The 13,101-nt window shown below is 33.1% G+C and overlaps 3 non-coding genes across 3 annotated transcripts; all 3 read left to right on the plus strand.

Annotated features, from left to right (window-relative positions):
- The first annotated feature begins 4,519 nt into the window (after nucleotides 1-4,519).
- Nucleotides 4,520-6,516, plus strand: LOC122320602. The gene has a single exon (XR_006245720.1). It is a non-coding gene; the product is annotated as a small subunit ribosomal RNA (ribosomal RNA).
- A 600-nt stretch (nucleotides 6,517-7,116) lies between these two features.
- Nucleotides 7,117-7,296, plus strand: LOC122320601. Its single transcript, XR_006245719.1, has one exon. It is a non-coding gene; the product is annotated as a 5.8S ribosomal RNA (ribosomal RNA).
- Nucleotides 7,297-7,735: 439 nt separating this feature from the next.
- Nucleotides 7,736-11,696, plus strand: LOC122320604. The gene has a single exon (XR_006245722.1). It is a non-coding gene; the product is annotated as a large subunit ribosomal RNA (ribosomal RNA).
- The last annotated feature ends 1,405 nt before the right edge of the window (nucleotides 11,697-13,101 follow it).

Raw genomic sequence — 13,101 nt, forward strand, 5'->3', positions numbered from 1 at the left:
ACGCATATAAGATCATGTCAAAGTAAAAGAAACAAAGTAATGTTTGAGATTAACTATGAATCCACTTTTACGGTAGCCAAATGTTCCGTCATATTATTAGTGACGCATATAAGATCATGTCAAAGTAAAAGAAACAAAGTAATGTTTGAGATTAACTATGAATCCACTTTTACGGTAGCCAAATGTTCCGTCATATTATTAGTGACGCATATAAGATCATGTCAAAGTAAAAGAAACAAAGTAATGTTTGAGATTAACTATGAATCCACTTTTACGGTAGCCAAATGTCCCGTCATATTATTAGTGACGCATATAAGATCATGTCAAAGTAAAAGAAACAAAGTAATGTTTGAGATTAACTATGAATCCACTTTTACGGTAGCCAAATGTCCCGTCATATTATTAGTGACGCATATAAGATCATGTCAAAGTAAAAGAAACAAAGTAATGTTTGAGATTAACTATGAATCCACTTTTACCGTAGCCAAATATTCCGTCATATTATTAGTGACGCATATAAGATCATGTCAAAGTAAAAGAAACAAAGTAATGTTTGAGATTAACTATGAATCCACTTTTACGGTAGCCAAATGTCCCGTCATATTATTAGTGACGCATATAAGATCATGTCAAAGTAAAAGAAACAAAGTAATGTTTGAGATTAACTATGAATCCACTTTTACCGTAGCCAAATGTTCCGTCATATTATTAGTGACGCATATAAGATCATGTCAAAGTAAAAGAAACAAAGTAATGTTTGAGATTAACTATGAATCCACTTTTACGGTAGCCAAATGTTCCGTCATATTATTAGTGACGCATATAAGATCATGTCAAAGTAAAAGAAACAAAGTAATGTTTGAGATTAACTATGAATCCACTTTTACGGTAGCCAAATGTCCCGTCATATTATTAGTGACGCATATAAGATCATGTCAAAGTAAAAGAAACAAAGTAATGTTTGAGATTAACTATGAATCCACTTTTACCGTAGCCAAATATTCCGTCATATTATTAGTGACGCATATAAGATCATGTCAAAGTAAAAGAAACAAAGTAATGTTTGAGATTAACTATGAATCCACTTTTACGGTAGCCAAATGTCCCGTCATATTATTAGTGACGCATATAAGATCATGTCAAAGTAAAAGAAACAAAGTAATGTTTGAGATAACTATATATAAACCTCTTTACGGTAACCAAGAGTCTCGTCACATTAATAATAATAGTTAATGAATGTATAGCCATATAGATGATTGGTGACCGGTAATGAATAAAAAAAAAACCTATATTTAATATATCTATAAATAATACATATTATTTGCGGAATCGTTCATATAATATTATACTATGATATAATATTATTAAAATAGGTAATTAATTTATTATTACGATATAAGTCACCCTGACTAACAAAAGATTTTTTAAAATACACAATTGAATGGCGGGAGTAACTGTAACTTTTAAAGTGTAGTTCAATGCCTTGTTAATCAATTAGTAATGTTCATCAATAAATTAATCAAATTCCTACTGTCCCGAAGAATTGCTACTGGGATAAAATTAAATTAAACCAACGCGGCTGGTGCTCACACTAAACACTTTTTTTCCATTAAAAATCATTATAGGTAGGCAAGGCAGTTTTGCCGATCAAAGTATTCTTCAAAATATATGAAATTATGATATCCGATATATATATATATATATATATGATATCAATAATATAAATAAATTTACCATATACATATGAAAATCAGTATGAATATCAATTATATGAAGAAATATATATCATATGTATATAAAAAAGTATGAAATATACCTATAAACCTACCTATAAGTGGTTGCCGACTCAAGTATTGTTTAAAACATATGATATGCATATGATTTTGTCAATAATATTAATAAATTAATCATATACATATGAAAATCAGCATAAATATCAATTATATTAAGAAATATATCATATGTATATAAAAAAGTATGAAATATACCTATAAACTCTTAAGTAAATTGAGAAAAAGCCACAGTGTGGGCTCATCTAGTACTGAAAACACCCGATATCTAGATAGGGTGTTCAAAAACTATTATAGGTAGGCAGTGGTTGCCGACCCAAGTATTGTTCAAAACATATGATATGCATATGATTTTGTCAATAATATTAATAAATTAACCATATACATATGAAAATCAGCATAAATATCAATTATATTAAGAAATATAACATATGTATATAAAAAAGTATGAAATATACCTATAAACTCTTAAGTAAATTGAGAAAAAGCCACAGTGTGGGCTCATCTAGTACTGAAAACACCCGATATCTAGATAGGGTGTTCAAAAACTATTATAGGTAGGCAGTGGTTGCCGACCCAAGTATTGTTCAAAACATATGATATGCATATGATTTTGTCAATAATATTAATAAATTAACCATATACATATGAAAATCAACATAAATATCAATTATATTAAGAAATATATCATATGTATATAAAAAAGTATGAAATATACCTATAAACTCTTAAGTAAATTAAGAGAAAGCCACAGTGTGGGCTCATCTAGTACAGAAAACACCCGATATCTAGATAGGGTGTTCAAAAACTATTATAGGTAGGCAGTGGTTGCCGACCCAAGTATTGTTCAAAACATATGATATGCATATGATTTTGTCAATAATATTAATAAATTAACCATATACATATGAAAATCAACATAAATATCAATTATATTAAGAAATATATCATATGTATATAAAAAAGTATGAAATATACCTATAAACTCTTAAGTAAATTAAGAGAAAGCCACAGTGTGGGCTCATCTAGTACAGAAAACACCCGATATCTAGATAGGGTGTTCAAAAACTATTATAGGTAGGCAGTGGTTGCCGACCCAAGTATTGTTCAAAACATATGATATGCATATGATTTTGTCAATAATATTAATAAATTAACCATATACATATGAAAATCAGCATAAATATCAATTATATTAAGAAATATATCATATGTATATAAAAAAGTATGAAATATACCTATAAACTCTTAAGTAAATTAAGAGAAAGCCACAGTGTGGGCTCATCTAGTACAGAAAACACCCGATATCTAGATAGGGTGTTCAAAAACTATTATAGGTAGGCAGTGGTTGCCGACCCAAGTATTGTTCAAAACATATGATATGCATATGATTTTGTCAATAATATAAATAAATTTACCATATACATATGAAAATCAGCATAAATATCAATTATATTAAGAAATATATCATATGTATATAAAAAAGTATGAAATATACCTATAAACTCTTAAGTAAATTAAGAGAAAGCCACAGTGTGGGCTCATCTAGTACAGAAAACACCCGATATCTAGATAGGGTGTTCAAAAACTATTATAGGTAGGCAGTGGTTGCCGACCCAAGTATTGTTCAAAACATATGATATGCATATGATTTTGTCAATAATATAAATAAATTTACCATATACATATGAAAATCAGCATAAATATAAATTATATGAAGAAGTAATTCATATGTATATAAAAAGTACTGAATTCAATATTCTCTTAAGTTATTATAGGAGAATAACTGTAGGGTGGGTGGCAAGCCCAATTGAAAATGCCCGATTTCAAGACATCGATGCAAAAAACTACTATAGGATGGTCAGTGGATGTCCATCTAGAATTGATATAAATCTATGTATATAATATGATTTAGTCAATGTTGACAATATATATTATAATATTATCCGTATAAATTTGTTTCTTTATTCTTTTTGAATACGAGACTTGGCTGAGCGGACTAATATTATTAAAACTCAAGATAATAACGTTGAAACGTGCGCCAAGGTTATATATGTATATATATAATAACAATTGGTTTCCAATTATTATCGTTAATTTTTGGTGGCAGGCTAATATAATGTATATTAAATTAGTACCTGCCTTAAAATCGGACGCACTATATCGTTTGCCGGTATAGTGAGTTCAAATAAAATAATAATATTTTTTAATAATATTATTATTAAATAAATACTTATTTTTCATATGCGCTCGGTTTTATATTATATATCATTCGAGAGTTATATGGAAAAATGTTAAATTTTAAATTTAACATCAAAATACAAATGATTTAATTCAATATTTATATTGATTAAACAAAAATTGCAAATGTGTGGATACATAAATAATTATGTATGTTGAAATAAAATGATATTTTAGAATAAAATATTGTACATATAATAAAATTATAGTAGCAAATATATATTAAATAAAAATTATGTTATAAAATTATACATACATACGTATATTTATATATATGATGTAATGAATAATTCTTATAACATCTAAAACTTGTTATATTAGTGGCGAAACAAGTATAAAACAAAACATAAAAGAAGGATTACGAATGCTATACAAGTTTTGGCCGTAATCAAATTCAAAAAATAGAATATTAAAATAATAGATCTATAATATTTATATTGCATTATTTCTATTCGAAAATATGAATGAAATATGTAAAGAAAAACATTATTCTGGTTGATCCTGCCAGTAGTTATATGCTTGTCTCAAAGATTAAGCCATGCATGTCTAAGTACACACGAATTAAAAGTGAAACCGCAAAAGGCTCATTATATCAGTTATGGTTCCTTAGATCGTTAACAGTTACTTGGATAACTGTGGTAATTCTAGAGCTAATACATGCAATTAAAACATGAACCTTTATGGGACATGTGCTTTTATTAGGCTAAAACCAAGCGATCGCAAGATCGTTATATTGGTTGAACTCTAGATAACATGCAGATCGTATGGTCATGTACCGACGACAGATCTTTCAAATGTCTGCCCTATCAACTTTTGATGGTAGTATCTAGGACTACCATGGTTGCAACGGGTAACGGGGAATCAGGGTTCGATTCCGGAGAGGGAGCCTGAGAAACGGCTACCACATCTAAGGAAGGCAGCAGGCGCGTAAATTACCCACTCCCAGCTCGGGGAGGTAGTGACGAAAAATAACAATACAGGACTCATATCCGAGGCCCTGTAATTGGAATGAGTACACTTTAAATCCTTTAACAAGGACCAATTGGAGGGCAAGTCTGGTGCCAGCAGCCGCGGTAATTCCAGCTCCAATAGCGTATATTAAAGTTGTTGCGGTTAAAACGTTCGTAGTTGAACTTGTGCTTCATACGGGTAGTACAACTTACATTTGTGGTTAGTACTATACCTTTATGTATGTAAGCGTATTACCGGTGGAGTTCTTATATGTGATTAAGTACTTGTATTTTTTCATATGTTCCTCCTATTTAAAAACCTGCATTAGTGCTCTTAAACGAGTGTTATTGTGGGCCGGTACAATTACTTTGAACAAATTAGAGTGCTTAAAGCAGGCTTCAAATGCCTGAATATTCTGTGCATGGGATAATGAAATAAGACCTCTGTTCTGCTTTCATTGGTTTTCAGATCAAGAGGTAATGATTAATAGAAGCAGTTTGGGGGCATTAGTATTACGACGCGAGAGGTGAAATTCTTGGACCGTCGTAAGACTAACTTAAGCGAAAGCATTTGCCAAAGATGTTTTCATTAATCAAGAACGAAAGTTAGAGGTTCGAAGGCGATCAGATACCGCCCTAGTTCTAACCATAAACGATGCCAGCTAGCAATTGGGTGTAGCTACTTTTATGGCTCTCTCAGTCGCTTCCCGGGAAACCAAAGCTTTTGGGCTCCGGGGGAAGTATGGTTGCAAAGCTGAAACTTAAAGGAATTGACGGAAGGGCACCACCAGGAGTGGAGCCTGCGGCTTAATTTGACTCAACACGGGAAAACTTACCAGGTCCGAACATAAGTGTGTAAGACAGATTGATAGCTCTTTCTCGAATCTATGGGTGGTGGTGCATGGCCGTTCTTAGTTCGTGGAGTGATTTGTCTGGTTAATTCCGATAACGAACGAGACTCAAATATATTAAATAGATATCTTCAGGATTATGGTGTTGAAGCTTATATAGCCTTCATTCATGGTGGGCAGTAAAATGTTTATTGTGTTTGAATGTGTTTATGTAAGTGGAGCCGTACCTGTTGGTTTGTCCCATTATAAGGACACTAGCTTCTTAAATGGACAAATTGCGTCTAGCAATAATGAGATTGAGCAATAACAGGTCTGTGATGCCCTTAGATGTCCTGGGCTGCACGCGCGCTACAATGAAAGTATCAACGTGTATTTCCTAGACCGAGAGGTCCGGGTAAACCGCTGAACCACTTTCATGCTTGGGATTGTGAACTGAAACTGTTCACATGAACTTGGAATTCCCAGTAAGTGTGAGTCATTAACTCGCATTGATTACGTCCCTGCCCTTTGTACACACCGCCCGTCGCTACTACCGATTGAATTATTTAGTGAGGTCTCCGGACGTGATCACTGTGACGCCTTGCGTGTTACGGTTGTTTCGCAAAAGTTGACCGAACTTGATTATTTAGAGGAAGTAAAAGTCGTAACAAGGTTTCCGTAGGTGAACCTGCGGAAGGATCATTATTGTATATAATATCTTTACCGTAAACAACAATAACTTGTTTTAATTATAAAATATATTTTTATAATATAACAAGATAAAATTGCCAAACAATTATATATTTATAAAAAAAAGAAGTTCAATGAAAATTTGGATTAAATTTTTTTATAAATAAAATCAAGCAAACAAGAATAATAATCAAGCAAATTAAATTGTATTATAATATATTCACAAATTTATGTTTATATATTATAATATGAAACTTGCGTGTATATGGACCATAATATACACGCGTTGCGAATATGTATTGTTCATCATAGTTATGGGCATACATTGGCTAATGCAACAACCTAAAATGTTGAATGTTGTACCTGGTTTACTTCAGGTTAATGTTTTATATAAAAAACGCAATATTATATCACATTAAAATTATATGAAATTGTAAATTATCCAAGTAATAAATGGTATAATATTGTTTATATAAAACTAAGACATTTCGCAGCATTTCGTTTTAGGTATAAAAAAAAGATTTATTGAAGGAATTGATATATGCCAGTAAAATGGTGTATTTTTAATTTCTTTCAATAAATTCATATTTGACAAATTGAAATAATAAATATAAAAACTCTAAGCGGTGGATCACTCGGCTCATGGGTCGATGAAGAACGCAGCAAACTGTGCGTCATCGTGTGAACTGCAGGACACATGAACATCGACATTTTGAACGCATATCGCAGTCCATGCTGTTATGGTACTTTAATTAATTTTTTAGTGCTGCTTGGACTACATATGGTTGAGGGTTGTAAGACTATGCTAATTAAGTTGTTTAGAAATTTGGTAATCAAATTTCTAAGCATATGGTATATTATTGGATAAAAATTTTAATTAAATATAATTATTATTTTTATTCATAATATTAAAATATCTATGGAAAACATTATCTCACATTATAAATAATTTGATTGTGAAAAACGAAGAAAAATATTTTCATTTTCAATCATATAATACTGAGGAATGTCTAGCATAAAAAATGTTTGAAATATTTTTCATCTAGAATTGTCTCTTATTAATGATTTAGTAAAATTGAAATCTTTTGTAAATGTTATTGTTCTTCGTTAAATTCGTTTAAAACTCATAACTAAATTAAAACTAATTAACGAAAAAAATTTTTATACGAATTCATTAAATGTTTCTCCATTATATAAATGTAAAGAATATATTGAAAAAAAAAAATGTTATATACAACCTCAACTCATATGGGACTACCCCCTGAATTTAAGCATATTAATTAGGGAGGAAAAGAAACTAACTAGGATTTTCTTAGTAGCGGCGAGCGAAAAGAAATCAGTTCAGCACTAAGTCACTTTGTCTATATGGCAAATGTGAGATGCAGTGTATGGAGCGTCAATATTCTAGTATGAGAAATTAACGATTTAAGTCCTTCTTAAATGAGGCCATTTACCCATAGAGGGTGCCAGGCCCGTATAACGTTAATGATTACTAGATGATGTTTCCAAAGAGTCGTGTTGCTTGATAGTGCAGCACTAAGTGGGTGGTAAACTCCATCTAAAACTAAATATAACCATGAGACCGATAGTAAACAAGTACCGTGAGGGAAAGTTGAAAAGAACTCTGAATAGAGAGTTAAATAGTACGTGAAACTGCTTAGAGGTTAAGCCCGATGAACCTGAATATCCATTATGGAAAATTCATCATTAAAATTGTAATATTTAAACAATATTATGATAATAGTGTGCATTTTTTCCATATAAGGACATTGTAATCTATTAGCATACAAAATTTATCATAAAATATGGCTTATAGTTTATTTAAATTAAAATGCTTGCGTTTTAACACAAAATAAATGTCATTAATTTGATAAAGTGCTGATAGATTTATATGATTACAGTGCGTTAATTTTTCGGAATTATATAATGGCATAATTATCAATGATTTTTGTGTTTATTATATGCACTTGTATGATTAACAATGCGAAAGATTCAGGATACCTTCGGGACCCGTCTTGAAACACGGACCAAGGAGTCTAACATATGTGCAAGTTATTGGGATATAAACCTAATAGCGTAATTAACTTGACTAATAATGGGATTAGTTTTTTAACTATTTATAGTTAATTAACACAATCCCGGGGCGTTCTATATAGTTATGTATAATGATATTTATATTATTTATGCCTCTAACTGGAACGTACCTTGAGCATATATGCTGTGACCCGAAAGATGGTGAACTATACTTGATCAGGTTGAAGTCAGGGGAAACCCTGATGGAAGACCGAAACAGTTCTGACGTGCAAATCGATTGTCAGAATTGAGTATAGGGGCGAAAGACCAATCGAACCATCTAGTAGCTGGTTCCTTCCGAAGTTTCCCTCAGGATAGCTGGTGCATTTTAATATTATATAAAATAATCTTATCTGGTAAAGCGAATGATTAGAGGCCTTAGGGTCGAAACGATCTTAACCTATTCTCAAACTTTAAATGGGTAAGAACCTTAACTTTCTTGATATGAAGTTTAAGGTTATGATATAATGTGCCCAGTGGGCCACTTTTGGTAAGCAGAACTGGCGCTGTGGGATGAACCAAACGTAATGTTACGGTGCCCAAATTAACAACTCATGCAGATACCATGAAAGGCGTTGGTTGCTTAAAACAGCAGGACGGTGATCATGGAAGTCGAAATCCGCTAAGGAGTGTGTAACAACTCACCTGCCGAAGCAACTAGCCCTTAAAATGGATGGCGCTTAAGTTGTATACCTATACATTACCGCTAAAGTAGATGATTTATATTACTTGTAATATAAATTTTGAAACTTTAGTGAGTAGGAAGGTACAATGGTATGCGTAGAAGTGTTTGGCGTAAGCCTGCATGGAGCTGCCATTGGTACAGATCTTGGTGGTAGTAGCAAATAATCGAATGAGACCTTGGAGGACTGAAGTGGAGAAGGGTTTCGTGTGAACAGTGGTTGATCACGAGTTAGTCGGTCCTAAGTTCAAGGCGAAAGCCGAAAATTTTCAAGTAAAAAACTAATGACTAAATAAATATATATACAAGCCAAAAATAATATACTTGAATAATTTTGAACGAAAGGGAATACGGTTCCAATTCCGTAACCTGTTGAGTATCCGTTTGTTATTAAATATGGGCCTCGTGCTCATCCTGGCAACAGGAACGACCATAAAGAAGCCGTCGAGAGATATCGGAAGAGTTTTCTTTTCTGTTTTATAGCCGTACTACCATGGAAGTCTTTCGCAGAGAGATATGGTAGATGGGCTAGAAGAGCATGACATATACTGTTGTGTCGATATTTTCTCCTCGGACCTTGAAAATTTATGGTGGGGACACGCAAACTTCTCAACAGGCCGTACCAATATCCGCAGCTGGTCTCCAAGGTGAAGAGTCTCTAGTCGATAGAATAATGTAGGTAAGGGAAGTCGGCAAATTAGATCCGTAACTTCGGGATAAGGATTGGCTCTGAAGATTGAGATAGTCGGGCTTGATTGGGAAACAATAACATGGTTTATGTGCTCGTTCTGGGTAAATAGAGTGTCTATCATTTATGGTGGTTACTTGTTCCCCGGATAGTTTAGTTACGTAGCCAATTGTGGAACTTTCTTGCTAAAATTTTTAAGAATACTAATTGGCTCAAACCGATTAGTTCTTATTAATTATAACGATTATCAATTAACAATCAATTCAGAACTGGCACGGACTTGGGGAATCCGACTGTCTAATTAAAACAAAGCATTGTGATGGCCCTAGCGGGTGTTGACACAATGTGATTTCTGCCCAGTGCTCTGAATGTCAAAGTGAAGAAATTCAAGTAAGCGCGGGTCAACGGCGGGAGTAACTATGACTCTCTTAAGGTAGCCAAATGCCTCGTCATCTAATTAGTGACGCGCATGAATGGATTAACGAGATTCCTACTGTCCCTATCTACTATCTAGCGAAACCACAGCCAAGGGAACGGGCTTGGAATAATTAGCGGGGAAAGAAGACCCTTTTGAGCTTGACTCTAATCTGGCAGTGTAAGGAGACATAAGAGGTGTAGAATAAGTGGGAGATATTAGGCTTCGGTTTGATATCGCCAATGAAATACCACTACTCTTATTGTTTCCTTACTTACTTGATTAAATGGAACGTGTATCATTTCCTAGCCATTATACGGATATATTTATTATATCTTATGGTATTGGGTTTTGATGCAAGCTTCTTGATCAAAGTATCACGAGTTTGTTATATAATCGCAAACAAATTCTTTAATAAAACGATGCATTTATGTATTTTTGATTTGAAAATTTGGTATAACTCCAATTACTCAGGTATGATCCAATTCAAGGACATTGCCAGGTAGGGAGTTTGACTGGGGCGGTACATCTCTCAAATAATAACGGAGGTGTCCCAAGGCCAGCTCAGTGCGGACAGAAACCACACATAGAGCAAAAGGGCAAATGCTGACTTGATCTCGGTGTTCAGTACACACAGGGACAGCAAAAGCTCGGCCTATCGATCCTTTTGGTTTAAAGAGTTTTTAACAAGAGGTGTCAGAAAAGTTACCATAGGGATAACTGGCTTGTGGCGGCCAAGCGTTCATAGCGACGTCGCTTTTTGATCCTTCGATGTCGGCTCTTCCTATCATTGTGAAGCAAAATTCACCAAGCGTTGGATTGTTCACCCATGCAAGGGAACGTGAGCTGGGTTTAGACCGTCGTGAGACAGGTTAGTTTTACCCTACTAATGACAAAACGTTGTTGCGACAGCATTCCTGCGTAGTACGAGAGGAACCGCAGGTACGGACCAATGGCACAATACTTGTTCGAGCGAACAGTGGTATGACGCTACGTCCGTTGGATTATGCCTGAACGCCTCTAAGGTCGTATCCGTGCTGGACTGCAATGATAAATAAGGGGCAATTTGCATTGTATGGCTTCTAAACCATTTAAAGTTTATAATTCATTTTATAAACGACAATGGATGTGATGCCAATGTAATTTGTAACATAGTAAATTGGGAGGATCTTCGATCACCTGATGCCGCGCTAGTTACATATAAAAACATTATTTAATACAATGACAAAGCCTAGAATCAATTGTAAACGACTTTTGTAACAGGCAAGGTGTTGTAAGTGGTTGAGCAGCTGCCATACTGCGATCCACTGAAGCTTATCCTTTGCTTGATGATTCGATATTTAATAAAATAACGAAATGGAAAGAATATTATAATTATTAAATTTATTTTGATAATTATAATTTTGGATTTTTTGGGGAATCCAAAGAAAAAGGTAGCCAAAAAGTACTCGTCATATTATTAGTGACGCATATAAGATCATGTCAAAGTAAAAGAAACAAAGTAATGTTTGAGATTAACTATGAATCCACTTTTACGGTAGCCAAATATTCCGTCATATTATTAGTGACGCATATAAGATCATGTCAAAGTAAAAGAAACAAAGTAATGTTTGAGATTAACTATGAATCCACTTTTACGGTAGCCAAATGTCCCGTCATATTATTAGTGACGCATATAAGATCATGTCAAAGTAAAAGAAACAAAGTAATGTTTGAGATTAACTATGAATCCACTTTTACCGTAGCCAAATATTCCGTCATATTATTAGTGACGCATATAAGATCATGTCAAAGTAAAAGAAACAAAGTAATGTTTGAGATTAACTATGAATCCACTTTTACGGTAGCCAAATGTTCCGTCATATTAGTGACGCATATAAGATCATGTCAAAGTAAAAGAAACAAAGTAATGTTTGAGATTAACTATGAATCCACTTTTACGGTAGCCAAATGTTCCGTCATATTATTAGTGACGCATATAAGATCATGTCAAAGTAAAAGAAACAAAGTAATGTTTGAGATTAACTATGAATCCACTTTTACGGTAGCCAAATGTTCCGTCATATTATTAGTGACGCATATAAGATCATGTCAAAGTAAAAGAAACAAAGTAATGTTTGAGATTAACTATGAATCCACTTTTACGGTAGCCAAATGTTCCGTCATATTATTAGTGACGCATATAAGATCATGTCAAAGTAAAAGAAACAAAGTAATGTTTGAGATTAACTATGAATCCACTTTTACGGTAGCCAAATGTCCCGTCATATTATTAGTGACGCATATAAGATCATGTCAAAGTAAAAGAAACAAAGTAATGTTTGAGATTAACTATGAATCCACTTTTACGGTAGCCAAATGTCCCGTCATATTATTAGTGACGCATATAAGATCATGTCAAAGTAAAAGAAACAAAGTAATGTTTGAGATTAACTATGAATCCACTTTTACCGTAGCCAAATGTTCCGTCATATTATTAGTGACGCATATAAGATCATGTCAAAGTAAAAGAAACAAAGTAATGTTTGAGATTAACTATGAATCCACTTTTACGGTAGCCAAATGTCCCGTCATATTATTAGTGACGCATATAAGATCATGTCAAAGTAAAAGAAACAAAGTAATGTTTGAGATTAACTATGAATCCACTTTTACGGTAGCCAAATGTTCCGTCATATTATTAGTGACGCATATAAGATCATGTCAAAGTAAAAGAAACAAAGTAATGTTTGAGATTAACTA

This window comes from Drosophila ficusphila, unplaced genomic scaffold (genome assembly GCF_018152265.1).
Source record: "Drosophila ficusphila isolate 14025-0441.05 unplaced genomic scaffold, ASM1815226v1 contig_638, whole genome shotgun sequence".
Classification (NCBI taxonomy): domain Eukaryota; kingdom Metazoa; phylum Arthropoda; class Insecta; order Diptera; family Drosophilidae; genus Drosophila; species Drosophila ficusphila.